Source organism: Triturus cristatus, chromosome 8 (assembly GCF_964204655.1).
Source record: "Triturus cristatus chromosome 8, aTriCri1.1, whole genome shotgun sequence".
NCBI classification, from domain to species: domain Eukaryota; kingdom Metazoa; phylum Chordata; class Amphibia; order Caudata; family Salamandridae; genus Triturus; species Triturus cristatus.
This window is the reverse complement of record NC_140591.1, coordinates 706,933,603-706,949,257: the sequence shown is the minus strand read 5'-3', so window position 1 is coordinate 706,949,257 and position 15,655 is coordinate 706,933,603.

The following is a 15,655-nucleotide window of genomic DNA, read 5'->3' as shown; positions in this document are numbered from 1 at the left end:
ACTGTTTTCACCAGCCAAAATTGCAGTGTGAAAGTAAATTGGTCTACTGTGCTCTCAAATCACAGCTTGCAATTCAAAATTCCATCAATAGACTACATACACAAGGTTTAGGGAGGACTGGGATGGTCTGGCCAGGACTGGTCTGGTAGGGGTGGAGAAAGCAGGCATTTTCGGCTATCCAGCCTGGCAAACAGCCGTGAAGGGATTCACAGAATTATCTTGACGCATAAATAATCCCCCCCCCCCCCCATTAACATGTTCCTGAGGATGCAGTGACTTACTCACTACACTCATTCAATACACTGTGGGGCTGTCATGAACTCAGCTTCCAGGGCTACTTTTAGCTCCCAGTTCACCACTGTGTTGCCAGTGTGGCAAGTGACGAATTTATGTAGTTTTAACAGTAATTGTTGTGCTATATGCCCAGCAGGAACAAGCAGCTTTATCATAATGGTTGTCGACCTAATTTGGCTTATTGGGCAAGAACTCATTTACAAGGACTACGTCAGGCATATTTTAGTTATTCTTCACGAGACGCTTTAAATAATCAGATATGTGTACTGCTTGGCATTTTATAAGTTACGTTTATTGACATTGTATTCTTTTGTTTCTAGGTGTGTTTTCAAATAACTGAATTCTCAATAAAAATGCTTGCTCTGAAAATGTAAAAAATTCTACATCACTGATGACGTTCTAGATGCCCTTGGCTTTCACCGAGAGTTCAAGTTAGCTAACGTTAGACTGCATTAGGCATGGTATGTAGGCCACACATTAAGTATTACCCTGTGAATAGTTCAGACACCCAAACACATTACTTGCAATGCTTTATCAACATAAATGCAACCTTTCCCATTCTCAAGAGGGGTAAACAAATATTCCTTTCAGGGATGGTATTTGGTGAGAACCCGGTATTTTCTGCATGTGCTTGTCACTCACGTCTTTACAAATAAAATAACACTTCACACCTTCAAATTCTTTACTTTGTAGTTGGGAAAACAAGTTTACTGAACACACTTTAAAAGAATAGTTTCCATAATTTTGCGCGGAGACTATAAATGCAGTAACACTATAATGGATATTGACAAAATTACAATGGTGTAGTATGAAGAAAATGTAAACATATTATCTAGATTATTTAACATGCATTGGTAAAGCCATTCGTTCTGTCTTTAATGTGACATCACATGCAAACAAAGGCCTATATAAATGCATTTACATGTGGTAGCACATTGGTTTTGCCAATGCTTGGTGGTCATGTTAGTGGTGGTATCAGTGGTTGTGTTTGCGGCAGCGATATTTGGGATGATGGGATGGCAATGCTAGTGATATTTGTGAGTAGGTTATTGGTATTGGTGGTGGTTTGTTCTTGTACTGTATTGTATAGCAATTGTAATTATATAGCGCTCACTGCCGCTCAGGAGGCATTATAGCACCGTGCAACGCAGTCATCTAAAGTTTGTAGTTAATCCAGTGATAAATAATTATTTTTGTAAATGTATTGGTTATTGGATTAGTCTTATGCTCTGAGGAAATAGAAGTGTTTCTTCCAGTTTCTACTGGTGAATTAAGTTAATCAGAATCAGGTGCAATTATTAGAGTGAGTTTATGCAAGTGGAAAAAGGGGCATAAGTATATATGGTTGAGAAGGTTAGTTATTATGAAATTTATTGAGAGGTTAAACTGAAAAGGAAATAGTGATCCATTGGAGTGGGATGAGTAAATATGTCAGAAAACGGTTGGGTTTACAGGAATGGTTACTCAGTAGTAGAGTTTATGATTTGCAAGGAGGGAAATGGTTAGATTACTAAACTACAGTGGTGGCTTCTCCCGAGAGTAGGGCGACAAGGAGGGGGGCCTAAATACATTAAAAAATATATATATTTGAAAAACCAAGTTACCTGACGCTGCGCCGCTACATCTTCCTCCTCTCTTGATCCTCCGACTGGTGGACTTGGCGAAGGCTCCCAGATGCCAGTCCCAGCGCATTTCTCACAATTCCCAGCTATAAATATGGTTGATTGTCAAGCAGGGTTTAAAAAAAATGATAATATTAACAGAGGAAGAAATCTGGTTTCGTATAAAGAGTAGGAAGGAAACGTTGAAATTCGATTACCTGTGGACAGGTGATATAACTTGTTGAGTCCTCGGTTGTTCCATTTGGCTGTTAGTGATGTTGATACAGTCTGTCTGGTTTTATTTTTCTTAAGATATTGAACAGTATTGAAATTGCTTGACTTTGTACTTCTATTTTTTTACATATGGAGTCCTAAGTTATATGGTTATATCTAGAAAGCGGGGCATTCAGCTTTGTCTGGTGCTATTTTGAGCTGTGGACAAACCCTGGGGTTTGCATTTATTAATCCATTATGGGGTATATTCTCAAGAACGTGTGATAATCATCGCAAAAGTTACTTACCGCAACCCTCAACATCGCAGTCTATCACAGTAAATTTACGCCGTGTTAACCAAGTATTCAGAACACGGCTGTACCATGCGATAGTCACCAGACAACGCGTCAAATTGTCGCATTAAAATCAACGTCATGCTGTAAAAATGCGAAACACGAATGCCAAAAAAGCTGCGATGAGACCAATCATGATAGAAAAAGCAGCAAAAACCAGCGACAGGCCTGCAAATCCCACGCGTCTGGCTGGAAAATGTATTATAAAAGCAACAAAAACAACACACCAGAAATAATCCAGATTGTGTAGCAACATGGATGCACCCTGACTGAACGCAGAGGCGAACTCAAACCCCACAAGCCCCACAGACCACCAGCAAGGAACAACGGGCTCGGGGAAGGCCAAGGAGAAGAGGGAGAGCAAGACGGGGTGCAGTCCACAGGAAAACAAGAACAGCGTCATGGAGGTGACAGAACACAACCAGCAACTGACCCACAGTCAGACTACCTTGAATGCAGGCGGAGTGTCAAGGAGGCCAATGGAGGAGGCCAAGAGGCTCTGGCATGACTTGAAAACCTACACCAGGCCCAAATCCACTGCCAACAGGAAAGCAGCAACAGCGACAGGAGGTGGGAGTCCTGTGCCACAGGAGGAGCTGGAGGAAATGGAGGCCAGTCATCAGTGTGGAGACGATGCAAGGAGGTGGGAGTACAGACACAGCTCGAGAAGACCTGACGCAACAACAACAGGGTGAGGAACAAACAGGGACTGGAGGGACGGGGGAGATGGGCACAATGGCACACATGCACAATGATGTGTAGCACACTGCACACCCACAATTACCCAGGGTCATGTCTTCCATCCCCGTGGCACACGGCACACGTTTCTCCTGTGTACCTACAGGATAACAACAATTCCGTCTTTCCCGAGAACAGCACTTACCTCTGCTCTACTACGGAACCGTTACAAACTTCCGACTTCCTACATCCCAGAAGCCATGCAAACAACGTAAAACTCAACGCGACTCAACATAGAGTGTTAGTACATAAACCAATATCAATAATCAATAATCAATAAGCTATTTACAAGCAATAATCACCAAACCAAACAATAAAAACCATCATACTGCTACCAGAAAAACTGATGCAGCGTGGAACATCAAATTCCCCCTTTGTTACAGACCAAATACCTCAACAGCAAATTCCTTCATATACATTCATTGGTGGGGCCCATAACACCAATACTCACACTCTGTTGATCTGCTTCCCTAGAGGAATAAGCTTCCAAACGCTGACATGAAAGGAATACCTTTGCCTTACTCTAAATACATTGACTTCAACCCTAAGATATTCCTCTCATAAGGAGATGAATCATTTAGTTGTTCTCTATGATTTTAGTGATTAAACTCATCTGTCTATACTCTGCTTCTTATCCTAATTCTCTTCTTCAAATGATCGACACAACACATTTGTCAATTAATCAAATATTCTTCATCTAAGAAATATTGCAAAAATCATTAGAAATCATCATCAGCATTGCAGAACATCATATTTACCTAATCTGGCTAAAAGTCGCCCTCTAAGTCAGTCAGGTCAGGGAAAAATCTTTATTAAGCAAAGTTAAGCCGCAATTCAGTCTCTCAAAGATTCAGGATAACAGCTGTCCAGCAGTGTCACCGTCCTCTCTGTCAGCAAAACGTCAGAAAATCGTGTTCGTCAAAGAAGAGCGAGTTTTTTTAGTTCAATTCCCTACCTACTTTTATAATGAAAATAATGTCAAAAAGTATCAAGATCGGGGTTTAGAAAGTCCTGATTGGTCGACTTGGGGTCGTGGGGTAAAGTTCTCAGAGTGTTCGTGTAATGAACTCATCGCACTTGCTGGTTCCGGTTTTTAAATTGTCCATTGTTTTTGCTGCTGGCGCAGTTCCCAGAGAGACCTTGAAGGGTACATGTTCTCCCGGGGTCAGGTCCAAGCCACTGCTGCTGGCGGTGACGCTTGCGCACTTCACCCAGAACCTCGTGTTGTCAGAGCAGTCACGTTCAACGTCTCGTTCAGCCATCTTGTCTAGGCCGAAATGGGCAACTTAAGCAAAAGAAGCACAGAAACATAATTAAAACATAAAAATGGCTAATAAAATGTTATCCTTTCGCTAATACCCATATGTGTGTGTAATTATCTAGCAGAAAGCAACACTCAAAGCGGTTTATACTCACTTAATAAAGCACAAAACACAAATACATTACCAAAGCAACATATATCATGCAATATTCTAATTTTCTACTATTAGTATGCGTACACAAGTCAGTTTACAATTAATATAGCCATGCAAAGTGCAATTCCCACGTGTAATTCTTTTGTTAGTATGATTGATAAGTATTTCACTGCAAACCAATTAATATGATTACTATTAGTTAATTATTCAGATTAATATAAACATGCAGAATGGGGGGTATACAAAATGTTGTACTACCCGCTCCAGCAATCCCCCCTTTGGTGATTATATCACCCCACTAACCAAAAATGTTGTATCCCTTTTACGGAATTTTACATTGATTTCTTGTTTCATTCATATTTCAGTTTCCCCTGTTTCTTCTCTTTTTGCTGTTTTATACATGCTTTCCTTTATCTCTTCTAGTTCTATTTCCTCAAATTCTCTTTCTTGTTTCTTATCCCTTCTCCTTAAGTTTTCTCTTTTTATTCTTTTCTGGTTTTTATTCTTTCTACAACAAATACAACCTAGTCTAATTATTATTACTAAGGAAATCACACGTGTTAATGGAAATAATATCTTACCTATAAATGCACTACCTAATTTTACCACAAAGTCTTTAATAGCTGATATTTTCTTACCAATCTTCTCCCAGACACCTTCAACCTCCAGTGGTACAATTTCGTCATGCAATTCTGTAATATTCTTAATCTAAATTTTCAAATCTCTACTTTCGTCAGGAATGTAAGTACAACAATGTTGAACTTTCAGCATTCCACAGACTCCACCCTCTTTTGCCAATAAAATATCAAGGGCAAGTCGATTTTGCATTACCATAGCACGCATGGCAACCATTTCTGTATTTACCAATAAGAATCTACCAGCGGTGCATTTTGACAAGCTATCCACTACTGTTGAAAGTTTTCTAATTTTGTTTGCATTCAGAGATATTCCCACTGCGGGTATCAGTGCTTCAAAAATGTCACCCACAATTTCAGTCCAAGATTCTCTCTTACAACGTGCTAAATAATTACCTAAGCTATGTACACCATCTTCTCCTCTATCCATATGAAAAATATTTGGAAAAACCATGCCAACATAACATGTGCCATACCAATGGTCTGGCAAACAATAATATGCCCTGTTCTCACAAATGAAATACAGTCCTGGAAAGACTGGATCCCTTCCACCTTTAAATCCCCATCCTCCCATGATTCGGTATGTATCATGGCACTCACTATTCCCTAGAAAATAATTGTCATGCACCGTTTGATTCCTTCTTATACACAATTTCCCTTTCTGAGGCCAATCTAAAGCCATAGTTGGACTTGTTTCTCCTTTCAAGTGTTTCTCCATTTCTACATCCCAGACTGTTTTCTCAACTTTCCCTTCTGAAGCCTTTCTTTGTATTTTCAATCTCCTTTCTTCAACCATATCTACAAATGTCTTTTGTTCTTTCTTTAAACTGCAAGTTAAATTATTTCTAAATATATATTCTAATGTTAGTTCTGTAGTCTCTAAGAAAAATTCACCTAATACCTATGCAGGTTTTACCTTGCTTAGTTTGTTAATTGCTGGTACTTGTGAAAATATAGTATCTACATCTGAAAAATAATACTCTAATTTACCTGTTTGATAAAATAAACTAGCTATTACACTACATTTTATTCCATAAGTTACTGGAAGGCGATGATAAGTTATAGTCATCAGCTTGTTGACTGGTATAAACACATGTCGCATGGCACGTCCCATGAGGATCTCATGCGGACTCAAACCAGTAGTTCTGTCTGGAATTGATCTAATAGTCATGAGTACTAGAGGCAAGACATCGGGCCATTTCATACCTGTGGCTAAACACATTTTCCCTATTCTGTTTTTGATAGTACCATTCATTTGTTCTACTACACCAGAAGCCTCTGGTCGGTAGGCACAATGCAGTTTTTGTCGTACATTCAATGCTTCACAAATCAGTTTTATAATCTCATTATGAAAATGTCCTCCTCTGTCTGATTCAATTGTTACTGGGAACTCAAATCTAGGTATAAATTCCCTCAACACTAATTTTGCCACTGTCATTCCATCATTCCTTCTTGTTGGGAACGCCTCTACCCACCTGGAGAATAGGCATACCATCACGAAAACATATCTCAACCTGTTACAAGGAGGCATCTCAATGAAATCCACTTGCATTCTGGTAAAAGGTCCTCCCTCTTGACCTATTGTTCCTAGACTCACTACCCTCTGTCTTCCTGGATTGTATTGCTGACAAATTAGACATCTTTGACAAATACTTTCGGCTACAAGCATGAACTTGGCATTATACCAAGTTTGCTTAAAAGACCTAATCAAGGCGTCTCTCCCTATGTGTCCCTGTCCATGATACATCCGTGCCTTGGCAGACATCATGCTATCAGGCATAACTGGTCTTCCATCTCAATAGACCCACACATGATCCTTGTCTCTTGGTGCACATCCTGCTTTTACCCACTGTTTTACTTCTTCCTCTCCTGCTTCTTCCTGCAATTGTCTTACCTCTTCTCATGTTCCCACAGTGTTAGTAAACATTGGGAAACAAGAAATCAGTTCTCTTTCCTTTGCCCGATTGATTGAATTCTGATTTCGTGCACAATATTGCGCCATATCATTGGCAAATTTGTTTCCAGTGGCAATGTAAACACCACTGCGACTATGAGCAGCGCATTTTACCACAGCCAATTGCCTAGGCAGCTGTATTGCCTCAAGCAACTTTCCAACCACTTCAGCATTCTTAATGGGAGTTCCACTTGAGGTTAGGAAACCTCTTTGCAGCCAAATTTGGCCAAAATCATGGACTACCCCATAGCCATACTGGCTATCAGTTATCACAGTCACTCTCACACTTTTCCCAATCTTACATGCTCTGGTCAGAGCAACAAGTTCAGCTACTTGGGCCGATCTTACTCCTTTCAAATAGGATGCTTCCATCACTGCTGCAACTGTACATACCACATATGCTGCACTCAGCACTCCATCATCTGTTCTCAAACAAGATCCATCAACAAACATGACATAATCACTTTCTGGCAAGGGTTCATCTTTTATGTCAGGTCTTGGTTTTGTACAAAAATCAAGTACATCCAAACAATCATGATCTGCTTCATCTCTTACCTCCACATGCTCTACATCTGGCAACAGCGTTGAAGGATTCACATTCACACATCTTACAAGACTCACATTTGTTGCACCCAAAATGACCTTTTCATACTTAGTCAGTCGGCTGTGCGTCATATACTGAGTACGACTCCTTGTTGAACGAATCGCCACATCATGAGGTACAAACACTTTCACAGGGTATCCCATCACAATTCCCTCACTCTGTTCCAAACTTTGACATGTAGCAGCTACTGCTTTCAAACACCCAGGAAGGGCTACAGCTACTGGGTCCAACATGGATGAAAAATACGCAATTGGTTTCCTCAATTTTCCATGCTTCTGTACTAGAATAGAGAGTGCACATCCATTTCTATCACTGCAATACAACTCAAACTCCTTGTCATAGTCAGGCATCCCTAATGCAGGTGCTTCACACAATCCTTCTCTCAATTTCTTGAATGCTGCCAACTACTCTTTGTTCAAATCATTTGGATCTCTCACATAACTTCTTGTCAATCGTACCAAAGGTTTTGCAATCAATGAATAATTGCCTATCCACTGACGACAATATCCAACCATTCCCAGAAACATTCTCACTTCTCTTTGGGTCATTGGTGGACTCATTCTTTTTATGATCCTGATTCTGTCTATGGTTATTTTTCTGTGTCCTTTCTCAATGCTGTGTCCCAAATATTGGACCTTTTTCTTACAAAATTGTAATTTCGATGGTGACACTTTTAGTCCTCCATCTGCCAAATGATTCAGCAAGGCTACTGTGTCTACCTCACAAGCTTCACGAGTTTTCGATGCCACACGCAAACCATCAATATATTGGACTAGTACTGAGTTCTCAGGCATTTCTAGACTTTCCAAAGACTTTTTCAATAGCTGATTAAATATTGAGGGTCTTTCTGTATACCCCTGTGGAATTCGGCACCACGCCAAAATACGTTCACCGAAACGAAATGCAAACATTTGCTGACTGTCATGATGCAATGGAATGGAAAAGAAAGCATGGCACAGATCAATCAGTGTATACCATTCTGCATCATGAGGGATCTGATATAAACTCACAGATGGATTCGGTACAATGGGACAACATGGTATAACAATTTTGTTTATCTTTCTCAGATCTTGTACTATCCTGAACTTCCCACTAGGCTTTTTCAGTCCCATTATTGGTGAATTACATGGGCTACTCATTATTTCTCTCAAAATTCCTTGTTTTATCATTTTCTCAATCACAGGATTATTTCAGGGGTCAATTTATATTGTGGGACATTTGGGTAACATACTCCTTTTACAGTTATTTTTACTGGATCTACATTCCTCATCAATCCTAAGTCTTCTCCTGTGAAGTCGCAAACTTCTGCTTTTACAGATTGTTTTAATTCTTTTGGTAATTCATCAGGGTTAAATACAGCATAGGTTCCTGAAACCTCTTTCTCTCTGTTTGCCATTGTCATTTTATACAGCACATCATCATCTGGTGTTTCAAAGGCTATTCCATCTGGAGTACAAAATATGGTGCAATTCATCTTGCACAATAAATCTCTACCTAACAAGTTCACAGGACTGGTATCGCTCACTACGGAGGGTGCATTTCAGAAAATTTCCCTATATTAACTTTCACTGGTTCTGTGAGGTAAGTTTTAATCTGTCTGTTGGATACACCAACTACTTGGATCGTTTCATCCGAGAGAGGAAAATTCTTGACATCAGCTGATCTAACAGTTGATCGAGTAGCACCAGTATCAACTAGGAAAGTAATATTTTCATTATTAACGTTTCCATCTACAAATGGGCCTGTCTGGTCTACTTCTAGAGTTGCGCCAAGTACGCACTCTTCTTCCTCCCTTCGGCACTGTCAATAATCCTCTTCTGAATCGCATTCATCGCGTTGCAGCCAATACTGCGAAGCAGCGCTAGCGCGTTGCGGCTTATTTACCTGTTCTTCGTTGTGGAATCCATTCTCCTTACTATACTTCTGGCAATTTTTGTTCTGTGGAAAAGGTGGTTTTGGCACCTGATTCTGTTGTGTTACACCCTGCTGTTTTCGTTGCTGTTGACCACTCACCTCATTCTGCACCTGTGGATTCAATGATGGATTTTCATCGTTAGTACTTGGAGGAAATTTACACTCGGATTTCCAATGCCCTATCCTACCGCAATTATGACACAGAAATTTCTTTTTAGCTTCCTCAATATTCCCTTTATTTTTCCCAGGATTACATTTTTGTTTCGACCCAGCTTTTTCTGCTAATTGTGCTTCCTGTCTTTCTGCTACTTTTACCTGTGCCCACATGGCCTTCTCTTTCAGTTTTCGTTGTTTTGCTTCAATTTCATCACTGAAATATTTAGCATGTCTCAATATTTCGTCTATTTTCTTATTTTGCCAATCTTGAATTGTTTAAAGGCTAAAATTAACCTCTCATAATAGGCATGTACTGATTCTTTACTCTCCTGATGTGTTCTGTCAATTTTTACCCAATCTGTCTCTTCAGGGGTACCTTGTTCTTCAAAAATGCCATAACCTGTTCATATTTCTTCATTACCTCAGGGTCTGGAGCTCCTGTTTTTGGATCTCTTGGGTATTCCTGTGTTGGCCAATCTATTACTATTTTACATTCTGTCCATAGATCTGCTGGTACTAGTATGTCAAACAAGCTATTCAGATCAATCCACAATACTTTGGATAGTTTCACAAATCTGTCCAACTGTCTATACCACTCGATGGGTTTTTCACGCAGTCGAGGGAAGTCATTCGTATATGACAAAATATCCTGTCTAGTTCATGGGACATGTACATATCCTCCTCCTGGAATTTCTCTCATAGGGCATTCTGTCACAACCTTCTCTTTTTCTCTCGTTTTGTCAGAAACTTCATCTCGTTTACGATACCATCTGCTTTTCCATTTGTCGACATCTCCCCATTTTCTAAACAAAATAATTATCTCTTTAATGTGACCTATTCGTGCTGTGGTATTCATGTTTTCAATGTCTTTTTCGGTGAAATCTACTCGATAGGGTTTCTGTAGTGCTTTTACCTTTTCAATATCAATACCCATTTCTTTTGCCACTTCTTCTAATCTTTCATGAAGACTTTTTGCTCTCCATGTTACGCTTTTGCACAGAAATAACAACTCCTCATCCTGATAAGTTTTTGATTTTCTGTCGGGATAGTTCCGACTATTAATTCTTCCAGTACCATTCATAATTTGGCCACATCTATTGACTGGGATTCTTTGTCTTTCTTCTGTAAGCTTCTCAACCATTCACTCAACTCCTCTGTTGATGGTCCTACTGGCTTTTCTACATTTCCATGTCCAAAATCTTTTTGAGTTTCTGACATTGTTTCTATCATCGTCATACGTTTTTCTGCACAGTTTTGACCTAAAAATGGGTTATTTGAAAAGTTTGGTTCAATCATACTCATAGTCTGTCTCCATGGATTCTCACTCTGACTCATTCTTGGTTGTTCAACCGGTTTACTACTCTTATAAGGGACTGTCAAACAATGTTCGCTATCTTTCTGTTTATCAAAAATAGGCATTACTGGACCTATTGTTACTGGAACAGTTACCGCTTCTAAATTCTTAGTCAATTCTCTTATTTTCTCGGTTAATTCTAGGGTCGTTTTTGCTAGTTCTGCTGAATTTTCTCCATCTAATTTTCCTCCAGACTTCTTTTCTACCTCTCTAATGGGATTGTTTCTTCCCAAATCTTGGAACTCTGGTTCCGATTTTATGATTCATACTGTCTCTTTCATTGGGGCACTTGGGGTTAATATTTCAGGTTCTGGTCGATCTGGAGGTGGATTCTTATAGAACATATCCTCAAGTACATCATCCTCTGATTCATTCATTCCATACCCTCTCCATTCCACATTATGCCTCTTTTCTACACATTTTCTTCCTTCATTCTCTCCTACAGTTCTTACGGGAAACAAACCCTCAGTCATACTCGCATTCCGCTACATTCTCATTCGGTCCTCATCAAGGGTGGGCGTAGTGGGGCTACGTGGAGCAGCGTGTAGTGTGGCAAAATCTATGCACACTCGCGCGCTCCGCGTAGCCCCACTACGCGCTGCCCGCCTCCCGCCCTCCCTAATTTAAAAATAATTAAAATAAGTTTAAAAGTAAATATAAACCTCTTACCTTAAGCGCGGCGTCCCGGGGCTCCCTCTTCTTGCTGATGGTAACTTCTTCACACAAATGCGCATGCGTGGACGCCCGTGCATGCGCATTTCTCGCGAGGAATGCGCATGCGCGGGCTTCCGCACATGCGCATTTGCATGAAGAAATTACCGTCAGCAAGAAGAGGGAGCCCCGGGACGCCGCGCTGAAGGTAAGAGGGTTATATTTACTTTAACCTTATTTTAATTATTTTTAAATTAGGGCGGGCGGGAGGCGGGTGGCGTGCAGCTCTGCTTCGCTACGGTGTGTGCGTAGCGCTGCCTGCTTCGCCTACTTCGTAAATGGCGAAGCAGGCAGCGCTACGAGCACTCCATGGGCGAAGCGGAGCACGATGCCCAGGGTTAGTCATCATGCGTCTCATGTCCGTATGATCTGCCAAACAGGTACCTATATCCTCTACCATTTCTCAGTCTTTCTCGGTCATGCATTTCGTCTTCCCACTCCGTCAAAGCCTCAAATTGTGTCGGTCTAGGTCTTGGTTCTAAATTCATCATTTTCTCTCTCAAATTTCTCAAAACAGCCAAATTAAATGAACCATGTTCTGGAAAAGCCAACACTCCGTCCGTCTCGGTATACTTGACCCAATTATCTAACCAAATACAAGTGTGATATCCATATTTCGCAACCATAAAGGATGCAGGGGTTTTCGGTGGAGGAAGTAATTGTCCTTCCCTAGTTACAATCGGTTTGTCCTTCTTAAACCACTTCTTAATTCTACCAAACCATGACTTTTTCTCCTTTTCTGGTGTATCGTAATACATTTTCCCTTCTTTCGTGTCTCACTAGTCTTTTTTACAACTGTACTGCTTTTCTGTCCAATCGTAGCGCGACTCACACTAACGCACCAATCTGGAACGTTTATGTAACTTTGACAATTCTCCAATCCCAGCGCGACTCTCACTAACGCACCAATAGGGAGCGTTTACGTCACCCTGTATTTCTCCACTCCTAGCGCGGCACACACTAATGCACCAATCCGGAGCGTTTTACGGTTCTGACTGACTGTCCAATCCCAGCGCAGTCGTTCTGACGTCAGCAGCTCCTGCTCCTGTCTACCCCTCCTTCACAAAATCCGCTCAGTACGTTTTTTGTTTCAATTTCTACAATTCTGTTAGTTACAACATAAAAACGCCACCATTGTCCGCTTCGCTAACCAAGGAATAGCAATAGACCTTTCTCATGAGAATTCGTCTTTCCCGAGAGCCGCGCTTACATCTTCCCTACTACGGAATCGTTACTTCCGTTGATAAAGTAGCACATCCTTCTACCTTACCCTTCTAACAAGCATTAGCTAACCGTTTCTCCAGAATTAAGACACATAGTTGGAGACCCAATGCTCCTGAGAAATAAAACTAGAGTTTCACAAATAACCTGAATGCCTTTACATTCACGCACTTTCATACATGAAAAAGTAGTACATTCACACAGAATCCTGTCTTTCCCGAGAACAGCGAACAGTCTGACCTACTACAGAATTATGACATACGTTAACAAAGCAGCGCTTCCCTCTCCTTTGTCCTTCTAGCAAGCTCAGAGAGTACCTATCACCTTTCCAGTGATACGCGTTATCGGAATGCCATTTGGATCCCTGGTAGCTAAGACCAGAATTTCACAGGTAACCTTTGCTATAACACACACTTCTCTCACACAGAAAATGTCTCTAATGGCAACACACGGCGATGTCACCGAATCGAACCCAGACAATGCGTCGTGCAACTTCAATCATCACACGTTTCTCCTGTGTACCTACAGGATAACAACAATTCCGTCTTTCCCGAGAACAGCACTTACCTCTGCTCTACTACGGAACCGTTACAAACTTCCGACTTCCTACATCCCAGAAGCCGTGCAAACAACGTAAAACTCAACACGACTCAACATAGAGTGTTAGTACATAAACCAATATCAATAATCAATAATCAATAAGCTATTTACAAGCAATAATCACCAAACCAAACAATAAAAACCATCATACTGCTACCAGAAAAACTGATGCAGCGTGGAACATCAGATTCCCCCTTTGTTACAGACCAAATACCTCAACAGCAAATTCCCTCATATACATTCATTGGTGGGGCCCATAACACCAATACTCACACTCTGTTGATCTGCTTCCCTAGAGGAATAAGCTTCCAAACGCTGACATGAAAGGAATACCTTTGCCTTACTCTAAATACATTGACTTCAACCCTAAGATATTCCTCTCATAAGGAGATGAATCATTTAGTTGTTCTCTATGATTTTAATTATTAAACTCATCTGTCTATACTCTACTTCTTATCCTAATTCTCTTCTTCAAATGATCGATACAACACATTTGTCAATTACTCATATATTCTTTATCTAAGAAATATTGCAAAAATCATTAGAAATCATCATCAGCATTGCAGAACATCATATTTACCTAATCTGGCTAAAAGTCGTCCTCTAAGTCAGTCAGGTCGGGGAAAAATCTTTATTCAGCAAAGTTAAGCCGCAATTCAGTCTCTCAAAGATTCAGGATAACAGCTGTCCAGCAGTGTCACCGCCGTCTCCGTCAGCATAACGTCAGGAAATCAAGTTCGTCAATGAAGAGCGAGTATTTTTAGTTCAATTCCCTACCTACTTTTATTATGAAAATAATGTCAAAAAGTATCAAGATCGGGGTTTAGAAAGTCCTGATTGGTCGACTTGGGGCCGTGGGGTAAAGTTCTCAGGGTGTTCGTGTAATTAACTCATCGCTCTTGCTGGTTCCGGTTTTTAAATTGTCCATTGTTTTTGCTGCTGGTGCAGTTCCCGGAGAGACCTTGAAGGGTACATGTTCTCCCGGGGTCAGGTCCAGGCCACTGCTGCTGGAGGTGACGCTTGCGCACTTCACCCAGAACCTCGTGTTGTCAGGGCAGTCACGTTCAATGTCTCGTTCAGCCATCTTGTCTAGGCCGAAATGGGCAACTTAAGCAAAAGAAACACAGAAACGTAATTAAAACATAAAAATGGCTAATAAAATGTTATCCCTTCGCTAATACCCATATGTGTGTGTAATTATCTAGCAGAAAGCAACACTCAAAGCGGTTTATACTCACTTAATAAGGCACAAAACACAAATACATTACCAAAGCAACATATATCATGCAATATTCTAATTTTCTACTATTAGTATGCGTACTCAAGTTAGTTTACAATTAAGATAGTCATGCAAAGTGCAATTCCCACGTGTAATTCTTTTGTTAGTATGATTGATAAGTATTTCACTGCAAACCAATTAATATGATTACTATTAGTTAATTATTCAGATTAATATAAACATGCAGAATGGGGGGGGGTATACATCATTTTGTACAACCCGCTCCAGCACCAGCACCGCCCAAACAGTCACAATGTACATTGTCACACAGTCTGCATGTCTACAAAAACATTGCGCCAACATAAATGCCAACACAATGTCAACATGCATCTCCCATTCACATTGCAGAGGGACAAACAATACCTCCAGCAGGTCAGACCAGACAACCCATCAGTGATGCCGGAGACAATGTCCACACCTTCGACACCGACGCCCTACAACAGCCCATGGACAACCCAAGCAACCCACCACCAGAACCAGGGTAACCAAACCACATAGAGGAGAACCCAGCCCCTGCAACAGACCACACAGAATGAAGCACCCGCAAGCACAGCAGGCTCACAACACTTCACCGACCCACACATGGCACCCCAATGCCAGGTGTCAGAACGCC